This window comes from Pinus tabuliformis, chromosome 8 (assembly GCF_031772625.1).
Source record: "Pinus tabuliformis cultivar Carrire ecotype Pingquan chromosome 8, CPIR1, whole genome shotgun sequence".
Lineage (NCBI taxonomy): Eukaryota > Viridiplantae > Streptophyta > Pinopsida > Pinales > Pinaceae > Pinus > Pinus tabuliformis.
The window spans coordinates 1735696723-1735712818 of NC_142294.1; positions in this window are offsets into that span (position 1 = coordinate 1735696723).

Genomic DNA, 16096 nt, shown 5'->3' on the forward strand with positions numbered 1-16096 from the left:
TACAAAGTGTAGGCAGTCATAAACAGGCATCATTTGGACCTGTTCTGCCATATGCCTCAACTCCCAACACCACTACAACCATCCCTTGTTTTATGTACAAGTAAAAAACAAAATCAATAGGTCATGTGCGTACATCCATTGCTTATCGTCCTATGAATCACATGTTAATTGTTTGTTCGTTGAAGTGGTCATAATAAGAATGAGAAGTGTTTCTTGCTTGCAGTGATCATACCCAATCCAAACTTCATTTAGTTCTATTTCCTTTGCAATGTTGTTTCAAATTGGATTCAATTGATCTTTACTTTCTATTATTTTCTCTTGAATTTTCTTTAGTGAGAACAAAGGGATTCTTTTGTTTACTGTCTCTACGAGCATAAAGAGGGTTGGTTTCCATTGCACTTCTCAACCACATGCTCCTAGGTAGATCTTTCCTTTGAAAATGAAAATGGTCCATAATGCTGAGGGTCACCATGGTGGAAAGAGCTACAGTGAATATTCTACCTGTTATTCAACAGTGAATATGTTTGTAATGATCCTAATTACAAAGATAATTTTTTATCTTTATATGTGCAATATATAACCTCTCTTGAAATAGGAACAAATATCTTCCAATGGATAGATATTACAGATATATATTATAGATCTCTTTGTCTCTTGCTGAATCCCCTCATGCTCAGTTTCTCGGTGGTTATTAGTATCTTCTATTGGTAACTACTTGTGATTTATGTTCACTATTGACATAGATTGTCATTGATGTCAATATGGCAATATTTGAGGAGCCAGAGGAAGCAAACAAAGCCATTGGAGGAAGCAAACAGAGCTATCGGAGCAATGGATGCCAAAGAATACACTATTGGGAGCTATCGGGAGCAATATAGTGTATATGCATGCAAATACACTATCGGAGCAAAGTATGGCAAAGAATGCCAAAGAATACACTATTGGGAGCTATCGGGAGCAATATAGTGTATATGTATGTAAATACACTATTGGAGGCAGAAGACTCATATATATATGCATTTACACTATCGGAGGGGGAAATTATAGTTATATCTGAATACCCTATCGGAGCGGAGAAATATGTATATATCGGCGATATTGTTATCAGTGGGTTCTACTATGAGCCATCACCCAAAACCCCCGACTGCGATATACACGTGATATATATATATATATATATATATATATATATATATATATATATATATATATATAATTGCGATACATGCGGACTTGCTGAAACACCGCAATATGATTTAATATCATATCGTATCCGCCTTATCGGTACTCACATATCGCAATACACAAAGGGTTGTCACTCCCCCAAGCACCGATTGCGATGTATGTTGCAGACCCGATGCAACATTGCAGTTTGTTTTAATGTCATATCGCATCCACAAGTGAATCGGCCATCGGCCATCGGGAAGCTGCAACTGCCAATTGCGATATATGTATTGGACCCAATATAGGAATAGATGCGGGTGTAATGTTTTATTAAGTCCGCACTTTAGCGTTTCGGCCGATTTTTCTCATATATTCCTGTGTATTTGAATATTTGCATTGTGTGGGGTTTGAATGCAAAAATGCATTAAGAAACAATCCCGATAGTTCAGGAGGCTTGAATGACAGCCGATTGCGATTACAATTGGGACATGGCATGTCCGTTAAACAATAAATTCCTATGTATGCCTATTATCATTGAAAAAAGGGGCTCTGTTACAGCTTTAACATGTAGCAGTTTTTCTCTGTGTATTTGGTCCTCCTCGTTAAATCAACATGTCCTAGGAGTGTTGTTGAGCACGAAGAGACAGAGGAAGCTACAGCAACCAAGAAGCCAGGAAGCCGAAGGGTAAGCCAGCTCAAAGGAAACCAAAAAGCCAAAGCAATGAAGAAGATGGAAGCCAAAGGACAAGCCAGTGTAGAGGGAGCTGAAGTGAGCATTGAGGAAGCCAAAGAGCCAGTGGAAAGTGAAAACGAACAGCCAGAGGCATCAGGGATACATAAAACAGGAAAAACAAGGAAAGGTGTGCGTGTGCATATAATCAGAGTGAGAGGAAGCCATAGTTCAGGCAGAGGTGGGAGAAGCAGGAGAACAGAAGTGAAGCATAAGCTCAGTAGGCTTGGGAGCTGAGAACAACAGAAAAGTATACTCTAACAATTTACAGTAAAGGGTTGGAGCCCGTGGGGTTGGAGCCTCAGAATTAAAAGGATTGGAGTCCTTGGGAGTTGGTGCTCCTAAGTCCAGGATTGTTGCCTTGGCAGAACAGAGTTGGTGCTCTGGAGGTTGAAGCCTCACAAAAGTCCAAGTTGGTGCTTGGAAACTGAATGCAACCACTTATATATTGTATTTATTTCATTGCACTGATTATATTAATAAAATCATTTATTTCAACTATCTATCTTTGTGTTCCTTATATAAATGGTTTTTGGTGACAAAAAGAACAATTAAAAAGAAATACTGATTCACCCCCCCCCCCAAAGTATTTCCAACAATTGGTATTAGAGCCAGGTTTCTTCATACTAGCCTAATAGCTTGAAGAAGGATCCGTAGCCATGATGAGAAATCACAAAGCATCAGGAATGCCTCCTATGTTCGATGGCACTAATTTTGGTTTCTGGAAAAGGAGAATGACCTACTACTTAATGTCCCTTGGACATGAAGTCTGGGATTTGGTTCTAAATGAGTACCCAATTCCTACCACTCTTCCAACAGATCAAGATGAGAGGAAAGCCTAAATTGCAAATGCAAAAGCCTTGAACTCCATCACTAGTGGAATCACTGATTCCGAGTTTACAAAAGTCATGAACTGTAACTCTGCCAAAGAAATGTGATATAAGCTAATTGGCTTATACGATGGGGACTCAAAAGTCAAGAAGGCAAAGCTTAAAACTCATAGAAGGCAATTTGAAAGTCTAAAAGGGAAGATAAAGAAGATATTGCAGCATACTTTCTCAACGTAGCTGAAGTGGTCAACGCTCTTAAAGGTTTGGACGAAAACATTGAAGAAAGTACCATTGTTAAAAATGTCTTGAGATCTCTTCCAGACAGGTTTGACTCCAAAATAAGCGTCATAGAAGAAATAAAGGATCTAGATACTCTCAAGATGGATGAACTCCATGGAATCCTCACTGCCTATGAGATGAGGAAAGGTGGCCCAATCTCCAAAGATGCAGCATTCAAGGCTTCAAAATCAAAGAAGGGGAAAGAAAGGAATGACTGTAGTGATGAGTCTGATGTGGAATCTGAATTGGCTTAATTTGTACGAAAGCTGAAGAAAGGATCTAAGCTAAAAGGCAAGTACCCTCTTATTTGTTTCAAATGTGGAAGAATAGGTCATTATGCTACAAAATGTCCTCATAAACATGATAGTGATGATGAAGGAAATTCTAAAAGAATGGCACACAAAAAGAAAGGGTTCAATAAGAACTTCTTCTCTAAGCAAGATGAGTCTGATGAGGATGAGTTTGTAGTCATCAAAAAGAAATCAGATGAGGAAAGTGACCATGATGAAAGCCAAGAAACATTATTCATGGCATTCACAAAAGATGATGACTCAGGGCTAGAAGGAAATGTAGATGAACTGTTAATAAGTGCCATTGAATAAAATGAGAAACTACGGAATAAAATCATTTCTCTCAAGGTAGAAAACGAGGAAACAAGAAGAAGAGAAGGTCTCTTGGAAACAAAGCTAAAAGAAAAAGAAGAGACTTGCGAAGAACGTGAAGCCGAAATAGTATCTATGAGGAAGGAATTGGAGCAAGTTAAAAAGGGTTGGAAAAGCTCTGAAATACTTGAGACTATCCTAAAAAATCAAAAAACTCAACATGACAAGTCTAGAATAGGTTTTAAAGGAGAATCATCAAGCACTAAGAATAGTGCGAAAATCTATGCTGATGCACTTTCCAGCAACCCAAAAGAAGAAAAAGTATGTCATCAAAGGCGCATCCCAGATCCAGAGAATGAAGAGAGAATAACTCCAAAGAAGAATGTGGATTCGAATCATGGATATTACTGTTGGGTTGTGTTATATTCTTTCCATGACTGGCCCACTTAGTTAACCAGGGGTTAGAGGGGGAGGGTCACATGGGGTTTGAGGTGTACTCGTAACCCCAATTTATGGGGTCCGGGGCAACACCCTGGAAAATTTTGGTTTTGGACCCTATGTTAGGTTGGACGAACCCACCTATGGTTTTGTGCATGATTTTCGCACATGTTTTTGGACGCGATGGTTTTCGGTCCATGGTATTGGATGCGATGGTTTTCGGTCCATGGTATTGGATGCTTCGGCATGTATAAATATGTATTATAACATTGAAAGGAACATAATGAAAAATCAAGCTGGTAGTCCCAATTTTGGGATCCAGGGGAAAATATCTGTGTATATGTGTTTTATGTGTTATGATCTCACATTGTTTATTTTCTGTGTTTTAGAATTCGTATGCAGGTAATTTCTGTACGGGGTTAAAACCTTCATTTGGTATCAGAGAAGTTTTGGCTTCAAGAGGACGCCTTTGTTGTTGAGGGGTTTCGCTCGGGCCTGTGGTAGACCCTATTCAATGGGAGATCTGCGAGATCAATTCTAGTGGTGAAAGAAGATGGCGAGAAGTGGAAAGATAGAGATCAAGAAATTTAATGGTCAGAGTTTTGAGTTGTGGAAACTCAAGATGGAGGCTCTATTGGTGGATAAAGATCAGTGGATCGTGGTAGATCCGGGTACTAAACCAACGAGAGTGTCCGATGAAGAATGGAAGAAGTTGGATCGGAAGGAAAAGAGCACAATACGATTGTGTGTCTCAGATTCAGTATTGTTGAATGTATCAAGGGAAGCTACGACGAATTATTTGTGGGACAAGTTAGGGACTTTGTACCAATCTAAGTCTCTAGTGAATAAACTGTTCCTGCAGAAAAAGCTGTATAACCTGAGGATGAAAGATGGAGACTCGGTGACAGAGCATCTAAATGCATTTAATACTGTGGTAAGTCAGTTAGCATCTGTTGATATTAAAATTTCATATGAATATATGTGCATCAGTTTGTTGTGTTCTCTACCAGATTTGTGGGATGGTCTGGTTATTGCAATAGGTAGCAATGCAACTGCCTTGCATTTTGATGAAATAGTCACATCCTTGCTGACGGAGGAGATGAGACAGAAAAATATGGAGAGCCAAAATGGTGATGCCTTGTCTGTTCGAGGGCGGACCCAGAACAAAAAAAAAATAAGTCATCAAGTGGGAGATCTAAATCTAAAGGGAGATTTAAATCTCCAGGAAAGCTTGTAAAGGTGGTGTGCTGGAAATGTGGAAAGGAAGGGCACTACAAAAGGGACTGTAAATCTAAAGCTCCTGACAAAGGAAAGGGATCTGATGATGTTCCTTTTGCAGAGGTGAAAACCACCTCAGATGAAGGTGGGGATGTGTACTTGGCTTCTTCAAGTACACATGTAGATCATGAGGCATGGTTGATTGACTCAGGTGCATCCTTTCACTTCACTCCCCATAGAGAGTAGTTCTGCGAGTATGAGAAATATGATGGTGATGATGTCTTCTTGGGAGATGACAGGAAGGCTAGAATTGTTGGTCGTGGAAAAGTAAAGTTGAAGTTGCAAGGTGGAAGGGTTAGAACGCTTCCGGGTGTTCTACATATTCCTGCATTAGCCATAAATCTGATTTCTATTAGCAAGTTGGATGATGCAGGTGTAAAAACAGTGTCCGAGAAGGATACCTGCAAAATGGTTCGGGGAGCACTGGTATTGATGCGGGGAGTTCGAATTGGAACTCTGTACAAGCTGCAAGGTAGCACTGTTATTGATGGGTGCAACAGTTCTGTGGTTCCTGAAAGTGGAGCAGAAAATCTAGTGGTCTTTGGAGAGAAGACCATGTTGTGGCATCAAAGGCTTGGACATATTAGAGAAAAGGGCCTTCGAATACTTCATGGTAAAGGTATGGTAGAAGGTATGAGTAATAGCTCTCTGGATTTTGATTTATGTGAAAATTGTGTATATGGGAAGCAGAATCGGGTGATTTTCCCCTCTGGTAGTAAGAGGGCCAAACAGATATTAGAACTTGTGCACAGTGATGTGTTGGACCTATGAAGGTTCCATCACTGGGTAAGTCTGTGTACTATGTATCATTTATAAATGACTTCTCAAGGAATACATGGATATATTTCCTTAAGAAGAAATATGAAGCCTTTGACAGGTTTAAGGAATTTAAGGTTCTTGTGGAAAATCAGACAAAGAAGAAGATAAAGGTGCTGAGGATAGATAATGGTGGAGAGTTTTGCAGCAAGGAATTTGAAGAATTTTGTAAGAAGTGTGGTATAGCACGATAGAAGACTACTACATATACACCTCAGAAAAATGGAGTTGCAAAAATAATGAATAAGACGTTGATGGAAAGGGCAAGAAGCATGCTCAGTGGTGCCAGGTTAGGACAAGAATTATGGGCAGAGGCGGTGGATATTGCATGTTACTTAGTCAATAGGTCACCTTCCTTAGCGTTGGAGGATAAGACTCCTCAAGAGGTATGGACTGGTAAGAAACCCTCTCTTTCACATCTGAGGGTATTTGGATGTGATGCATATGTACATGTTCCAAAGGAGAAATGAACCAAGTTGGATAGTAAATCTGAAAAGTGCGTCTTTATTGGGTATAAGGATGGTTTAAAGGGTTATAAGGTTTGGAACCCAGTAACAAGGAAGGTTGTGTACAGCCGAGATGTGGTGTTCAGAGAGGTGAAAAATGTTATTAAACATGAAGTCCAACCAAAGGAACCTGAGAAGATAGATTTTGAGCTAAAGGAGGAAGGATCAGACTCTACAGCAAAGGAGGAATCAAAAAATGAAGAGCCACAAACTCCCGCTGTGAGAAGATCAGTTCAAGAAAGAAGGCAGCCAAAAAGGTATAGTCCATCTTCTTTCTGTTCAAATTTTACTTTGTCTGTTACTAATGATGATCCTAGAACTGTGAAGGAAGCAGTGGATTCAGAGGATGGAAAACTCTGGAGAGAGGCCATGGTTGATGAAATGGCATCTTTGCACAAAAATGAGGTTTGGTATCTGGTCGAGCTACCAGCTGGAAGGAAACCCATTGGAAGCAAATGGGTGTTCAAAAAGAAGACAAATGAAGAAGGAAAAGTGGAGAAATACAAAGCTCGGTTGGTAGCAAAAGGTTATTCCCAGGTGTCGGGAATTGATTTTGGTGATATTTTTTCTCCTGTTGCCAAGGTAACTTCTATTAGATTACTTTTATTTGTTGTTGTTGCTTTTGATTTTGAGGTAGAATAGATGGATGTGAAGACAACATTTCTTCATGGGGATTTGGAAGAGGAGATCTACATGAAGCAACTTGAAGGCTTTGCGGTGAAGGGTAAGAAAGAACTGGTATGCAAGTTAAAGAAGTCTCTGTATGGGTTAAAACAATCACCAAGGATGTGGTATCAGAAATTTGATACATTTATACGGGGACTTGGCTTCACCAGAAGCAAAGCATATCATTGTGTGTATTTTAAATTAATTTGTGACCGTGTTATTTACCTGGTCTTGTATGTGGATGATATGTTGCTGGTTATAAATGACAAAGAACTTATCCAGGATTTGAAGACCCAATTGTCCTCCAAAGTCGACATGAAAGATCTTGGTGCTGCAAACTATATTTTGGGCATGGAAATTAAAAGAGATCGGGCAAAGAGAAATCTCTGGTTAAACTAGAGGAAGTATGTCGAGACAATATTGCAGAGGTTTAATATGCAGGATAGTAAACCGGTGAAGGTTCCTATTCCTTTAGGTGTGAGGTTATCTGCTGAACAATGTCCCAAGACACAAGAAGAGGAAGAGGACATGTCCTGTGTTACATATGCAATTGCAGTCGGTAGCCTGGTGTATGCAATGGTCTATACTAGACAAGACATTGCACATGCAGTGGGAGTATTGAGCAGGTTCATGTCAAAACCAGGAAAGGAGCATTGGACAGCAGTGAAGCAGGTTTTCAGGTATTTGCGTGGCACTAGTGATTATGATCTGTGCTACCAAGGAAGTCCAGGATTGGACAGAGTGTTGAATATTCATGGCTTTGTTGATGTAGACTGGGCTGGAGATCTAGATCAGAGAAGATCTACAAGTGGGTATGTGTTTAACCTATTTGGAGGTGCAGTCAGTTGGATGAGTAAGAAACAATATGTAGTGGCACTATCAACTACAGAGGCAGAATACATGACAACCACTCATGCAAGCAAGGAAGAAGTTTGGTTGCAGAGATTGTGTTCAAGTATGGGGTTAGTACAGGAAGCTGTAAGGATAGACTATGACAGCCAAAGTGCACTTTTCTTGGCAAAGAACCCTGCATATCATTCAAATACAAAGCACATTGATGTTTAGTATCACTTTGTGAGGGATATGATAGAAGACAAAAAGCTGTTGCTGGTACAGTTGGACACTTTGAAGAATACTACAGATGCATTGACAAAATATGTGAGCTCTGAGAAGTTCTCTTGGTGTAGAGAGACAATGGGCATTTTAGGGCTGGAAAAATGACTAAGCTCTCTTATGGCCCCTTGTGGAAACAAAACAACAAGTGGGAGAATGTTGGGTTGTGTTATATTCTTTCCATGACTAGCCCACTTAATTAACTAGGAGTTAGAGGGGGAGGGTCACATGGGGTTTGAGGTGTACCCGTAACCCCACTTTATGGGGTTTGGGGCAGTGCCCCGGAAAATTTTGGTTTTGGACCCTATGTTAGGTTGGGCGGACCCACCTATGGTTTTGTGCATGATTTTCGCACATGTTTTTGGACGTGATGGTTTTCGGTCCATGGTATTGGACGCGATGGTTTTTGGTCCATGGTATTGGATGCTTCGGCATGTATAAATATGTATTATAACATTCAAAGGAACATAATGAAAAATCAAGCTGGTAGTCCCGGTTTTCAGATCCAAGGGAAAATCTGTGTGTATATGTGTTTTATGTGTTATGATCTCGCATTGTTTATTTTATGTGTTTTAGAATTCACATGCAGGTAATTTCTGCATGGGGTTAAAACCTTCAATTACAGCAAATACAAACCAGTATTCCATCAAAGGCCCATCTCAAATCCAAGGAATGAAGCGGGAGTAATTCCAAGGAAGCAAGTTGACTCAAATCGTGGCTACTACAATAGGTACAAAAATGTCTTTCTTGGACATTGTTTTCATTGTAAAAACTTTGGTCATGAGGCCAGACATTGCATGGCTTGCAAGAGTGAAACACCAAAGCTAAAGGATCAAATAATCAAACCATATGGCCCCAAAAGGCAGGGACAAATTAGAACCTTCAATTCGTTTGATCCCTTGACCAAATTTGATTTAATTTGCTCATTATGCTACAATAATGGACACTATGAACAAAACTGCCCACTCAAAAGAGGAAAAGCAAGTAGTGAGAATCCCAACATGGATAAATGTGCCATAGCTCTATATGCTCAAAATAATGAAAATCATTGGTTTTTGGATAGTGGGTGCTCCAGACACATGACAGGGGACAAAAGGAAGTTTGTCTCATTAAGAAAAAAGGAAGGAAATGTATCCTTTGGAAGTGGATCTGCCAAAATTGCGAGAAAAGGAACTGTTACTCTTATCAATGGAAAAGGAAAAACTCAAAACGCTCTGCTAGTAGACGGGTTCAAACACAAGCTCCTGAGTGTCAGCCAAATCTGTGATCAAGGACATAATGTTGTCTTTAGCACCAAAGACTGTGAAATAAGGAACTCTTCCTCAAGGGAACTTGTGGCGAAAGGGGTTAGAACACCAGAAAAAATTTACATTCTAAACAAGATTCAGCAAAATAAATGCTACTTGAGTCAGACAGATGAAAGTTGGTTGTGGCACAAGAGACTTGGACATACAAGCTTCGAGAACCTGATCAACATCAACAATATTAAAGCTGTACGAGACATCCCAAAGCTATCCAAACCAAATCAAGGAGTATGTGGTCCATGTCAACATGGAAAGAAAACCAGAACCAAGCACAATACCAAGGAGTTCTCTACATCAAAACCCTTGGAGATCATCCATGCGGATTTATGTGGACCAACTAGAAATCAAGCACTTTGTTTTATTTGTTGATGAATATACTAGAATGATGTGGATATATTTTATAAAATATAAATCTAAAGCATTTGAGTGTTTTAAGAATCTAAAAGCTCTTGTAGAAAATGAAAAGGACTCAAAAATTAAGTGCCTTAGAATAGATAGAGGGGGAGAATTCACATCAAAATAATTTAATGAGTTATGTAATATACATGGAATTAAAAGAGAATTCTCTGCTGCTAGAACACCCCAACAAAATGGGGTAGTTGAAAGAAGAAACATAATAGTTCAAGAAATGGCAAGAACAATGTTACTAGCAGCAGACTTATAGTCAAAATTCTGGAGAGAAGTGGTGGGCTCCAGTATTGTAGCAATAATGCTACAACTCCTGGAACTCCCTTCTTTAATTTTATCAACCCGGTAGTTCGTAACAAACTTGGAAGCGACGATGCTGTATGCACAAGTACTAGCTCTTGCCATAGCTGTCACTTGGTCAGCTGGCACAAGTCCACTAGGAGCTTAAGCCAACTTCTATGAGCTCTTAGAAGAAGCTTTTTAATTGATGGATGAAAGCTAACTCGAAGGAAGCTAATCTAATTGCAAAAAGAAACTGAAAGCTAAAAAGAAACACAAACCCTAGCAAACCCTAATTCTACCAGCTAGTCCTACTGACACAAAGGAGAGCATGAAAACTACTGAAAGAGATTCCATTACTTCTATGAAGGTAAAATACATGTGTCTAGAATACCTCTATCTGAAGAAAACATCTTTTTGTATTTTTGATTAAGTTGTTGGAATTATCATGCATATGCTTTTAACTATTTGTGACTGTGCAAAGGTAGATCAAGGAGGAGAAATGCTTGGAAGAGGTCAGGAAGGTTCAGAGAGGGTCTAAGGAGTCCCCAACACCCTTCCAAAGAGTTTCACAGAGTTTGGCTATCAAGAAACCTCATTCGTGAGCTTCTACAGGAAGTCTGCAGGGGTTCTACAGGATGTTCAGAGATTTCTACAGGATGTTCTGTAATTTTCTACAGGATGTTCTGAAAAGAGGATTTTGGAGAATGGATGGAGGGAAAAAGGTGGAGGAACAAGTATGGAGGTGAAATAGGGGTGTAGGGGAGTTCAAGACTTGGAGGATGGAGTCGAGGAGTGGCACAGATGGTGAGATTTGTTCAAGGAGGGATGAAACGATGTTGCACAAGAAGATGAGAATCATGGAAAAGTAAGAGAATGAGGTAAATGTAAGGTAAGGGTTCTAAGTGGAGGATGAAACAAGTAGGTTGGATGGAGTATGTGCAGGTAAGGAAGGGTAATAGGTACTCTACAAGTGGTTTTCCAAACTGAACAAACAAACACTTATAAAACCTATGACCTAGTTACTTCACTCTAATCTGACCTAATAGCAAAAGGAAATGAACAGAAGTTTATTTGCAAGGAAACCATGTATATTAACTATGACATGAAGCATTCAAAGATCTGAACATGTAACCAACCTCTGCAAATGAAAACAACACACTAAGGATCACATGGTAAAGCAAACTAGTGTTTTTGTTTGGGACAGCACGGTTACTTCAACTCCAGCCCCTGATCCAATAAGGAAGAGGTGAAACCAAAAGTGTTTGTTGACCCTTTTTTGGAACCTTTTCCTGTTATTATCCTACCAATCTATTCTAAACATGAAAATCTAATTTAACCATCAAAAGCAATCTAAATAACAAAGCAAGATTCAAATCTAAATAGCAGATTTTATTCTACGAATGCAGCAAAAACACATAAAGATAAACAAAGGAGGTACTGGACGCTTGAGATGGGACCAACCCCAAGAGCTGCAGCCTCCTAAGAGAGATTTAGAGCTGGTGCAAAGCTGGATTCATCTTTATTGATCAAGAAATGTTAAATTCCAAAAACTGTCCACAAGGAGAACTTGAAAATGTGCTAAAAGCAAAGCTAGTCTACCGCCTAAAAAACGAACTACAAAATGACTATAAAGTGACTAACTACTGGCTACAAAATGACTAACCACTAGCTAACCAAAATGAGGCCCTAAGCCTTCTTATTTATACAAATTGAGGACCCCAACAGTCCTAAACTTTAGGGACTCGGCTGCCCAAAACTTGTAGTTAACAGCAGTCCTACTTGACTTGCTTGGCTGCCCTTGTGCTAATTGATTTGGTGGCCCTTGAACTCCGAGTTGATGGTGGAGAATTCGAGGTAAGGGCCCATAAATGAAGGGGACACCTTCCTACAAATCCGCTCCCTTGTTCTCCCACGAATTTGGCTTGCCAAGTGCTCATTAAGACCTTCAATTTTGTCTCCAAATTGACCAAAAAGGCTACACAAAGCACCCATTAGACTTGTTGGCATAATGACTAACCCAATTCACTCTATTAGCATAAATATAATAAAAAACATGCAATAAACTAATGAGAATGGTGGATTAAGTCAAATTAGGAGGTTGAATGAGCCCAAATAATTATCCATTTTTGGGGCTCATCATCACCCCCCTACTGAAAGTGTTGCTCATCCTCTGAGCAACCAATCTATCTCCTCATCTTTGATGGCCCTGGTGGCCTCTCTGTCATCCCAAGATTTTGAAGTGATGTCCTCTTCTCAGTCATGACCATGCTTTTCTCTCTGCTCCTTCCCACTACCTGTGCTTCTTTTCCTAGAGAATTCTCAACTCCCTGTAGAACTGTCTCAGCATCCTGTAGAACTATATTTGAGTCCATTATCTGAATTCTCTCTCTCCAAGTGAAGGTTTTTGGCTTCCTCATTCATAGGTGATGGAAATCCTTGAAGGAGACTCCTCCTTTGGTGTGGTAGGGGTGTCAACAATGGTGATTGGTTCTTTGGACGGTGGTTGAGGTCTGCCGGTTTTAATTCTTACACTTCTTCTTGCCTTAAAATACAGTGAGGGCTCCCTCTTTTGCTTCTCCTTCTACTTGGGGGATGTGCTTAGGGTGGCCAGCACAACTGCTGCCTTCCTAGCTAAAATCCTGGCCAATTTCTCCTTCTGCTGCCCTTTCTTCAGACTTCCTGTAGAAATGCCTGTAGTGGCTGGTTTCTGGCTTCCTGTAGAAGCAGTTGGCATTGTCTTAGCCTGCTTGGCTGAGGGTGCTTTTTCCTTTAGCTTGGCTGATGCTGCCTTAGGGGTGCCTTCACTGGCCTGGGCTTTCTCAGTCCTCTCTATCCTACTCTGCAGTCTTTTCTCCCTGGATGTTTATGTTATTTTACCACCCACTGTTTTGGCCTCAGCATCCTGTTTTTTTCTCCTGCTTTTCCTCTTTCTTTTCTGGTGGCCTTTCCGGTGATGGTCTGCCCTGCGTTTCCTTGCCCTTAGCTAGTTTCTCTGTCTCAATTTGCTCCTTTTCCTCGCTGCTGGAGGAAGTGAGTTCTTCGGCCAAAATTCGGATGTCATCATCCTTAGACATATTCCGAAAAATTCCCCAGGAGAGAGGGACAGTGTAAGTATGGAGTGCATCTTCCACGAGGAGCTTGATAAGCCCATGATGGGCCAGCTGGTCTGGTGTCCCCTCCCTTAGCTTTGTGGCACATTCCATCAAGGATTGCAGGAGGAAGTAGGGGATGCTCAATTTTTGTTCTGAGGGCAGATCCATTTGATGCCTGAGTTCTGTTAGTAAACAGAAATGATAACCATATACGATGTTGAATCACCCCTCACAGGTAATATACTTCATAACTTGAAGGTTGACCTTGCTCCAATAATGGCTGAAGGCTGGCTCTCTGGACCCCATTCTTATCCTCTGAAAACTGTTCTTCTGGTAGAAAAAATTCCTTTTTGGCTTTTTGGCCCAATGACCTCTCCTCTTTACTCCATGATGTTCCCAATGGAAGCTCAGTGACTCGACTAATGAGTTGTGGGGTCAGTTTTAGGGTCAACCCTCTGAAATTTACACTGGCCAGTATTTTGGATTTAGGCTGCAGGGATATTAGGAATTCTTCAGTTACCTCATCATCATAGCCTTGGATTCTGTCACAGAAGGTCATCCAATTGGCATGGGTAAATAGGTCTACCACCTCGGGAGTTCCCCTCAATTTTTTTTGTATTTTCCTTTGCACCAAATCCCCATTTAGAATGTTGCTGCTGCCCAAGTTCGGCTGACAAAAGGGAATTAGGCTCTCTCAAACAGGGCGCAGAGCTTGTTTTTTATTCCAACCACATAACAGTCACAAATTTTTTATGCACAAGTAAGCCTTACAGTGGTTTATCATTATCATATGGAGCATTTGTTAATAGGAACCTTGGAAGAGAATGTGATGCAGCGCTATTTGAAAGAAATTCCGTGTATCCCACGAGCAAACCACCATTCTTGACCCACAGGCAGATTGGTTTTAATTGTCTCCACTTCAACCAAGCTAGTTCACCACCTTTCGAAATATCATGCATGGGAATGGTGTTTTTGAGCCTACCTTTCTTCAAGCTCCAAACTTGATGAAGAAAAACTCAGGCTCCTCTGCTTCAGAAGGATATAACGTACTTCATGTAGAAGAGCCCTCCCGTTTCCTCTAGAATGTTATTCTGCCTTTGAGTGAGCCCGATACACTAGAGAAATTCGAACCAGGCCGCAAAGCTCAGTGGAGGACAATAGGTTAACCAATTGTGGGAGCAGAGGACGCATACTTCAGCTAAGAATGTTGCAAGTGAAAATTAATCAGCAGATGGTGAGAATCAACCGAGAATTTTTAATTGTGGCATGATTTGTGGTGAGGTGGCAGAGATGTGCGTTGGCCCATGCAAACTGTTGGTCCCTTGCAGTACTTAACTATTTTTTCTCTGCCTGTAATTTCGTCCATCAATCACGCTGAAGTTTAACTGTCCATCACTACCTGTTTTCTAATTCCCTCTTGAGATGGCTGAGCGCACGTGTCTCATTCACCCACTGAGCGCTATTGAACTGGATGACGGTGGTCAGTTAGCTGGCCACTGATTATTTTAATCCCGACCATCTCATTGCTCATGCGGTTTCTAAATTACATTCATGCAATCATAGGAATGAGTTTCAGTCACGTACCTGGAAGTACAATGGCTGCTGTGAGGTGCTATGGCCTGTCATTTGCTACATGCACTGGTTTTTGCAATTGCATGTGGCTTGGCTGCTGATTTTTTTGGTTGTTTTCCTTGTGCAGGTGTCCTCTGACCAGATCTAAGCTACAAGCATTTGTTTCCACGTTCAAATCTGCAACTTCAAGCTGCTGCTGCTGAATTTTCATAGGACCAGAACTTGTTTTCGCCATTGCTCCCAAACGGTAAACCGGATCGATCTAAAACTTGCTAAGCACGTTCCTATCATCATTATGCATCTCCCATAGACAAATTACGATCAATGGATGCACATATTTCGAGAAAAATGGAAAATGGCTGAAGATTTCAGAGATCAATTTCTCGGAAACCGTGCATCGGAATCGGATGAAACTGCTTGGGTAGGCTACTATCACCCATGTGCATCTCCCCATGAAACAGGTTTTGAAACAGATGCACGGATATGGAGAAAATGCAAAAATGGCTGAAGGAGATGGAGGCTGATTTCTCGGAAACCGTGCACCGGAATTGGCTGAAACTGCTCAGGCATGTTTCCATCATCCCTATACAATTCCCTTTAAAACGATTTTTCAAATGGATGCATAGTTTTCAATTTAGGGCAAAAACAAATTTGTTCTAGGTATTTTTGCTTCAAGGCATTTTGCAGTTTTGTTGCATGGTAAGAAAAATTGAGCTTGGGTTGTGATGCAGGCATGGAGATGATGGAGGAGGAGTTTGAAAAGTGCAGGAGGACTTCTGAACCCTTGAGGAAGCTACCATGTTCGCCAAACCACCTTTTTGAAATCCATTTCTAGCTTCCTACAATTTCTACAGGAACTTCTCTTAGGAGCACAATGAAGAAGCACAATGAGGTGGAAAAGATGATGGAGAAAGGCGAGGGATGGACACAGAGGTGCTTGCAGGCCTAACCAACAGATTCCAAGCTTTATGTTCCCTTCCAAAATCAAATCTGGCTCGCTTGAAGGTTCTACAGGA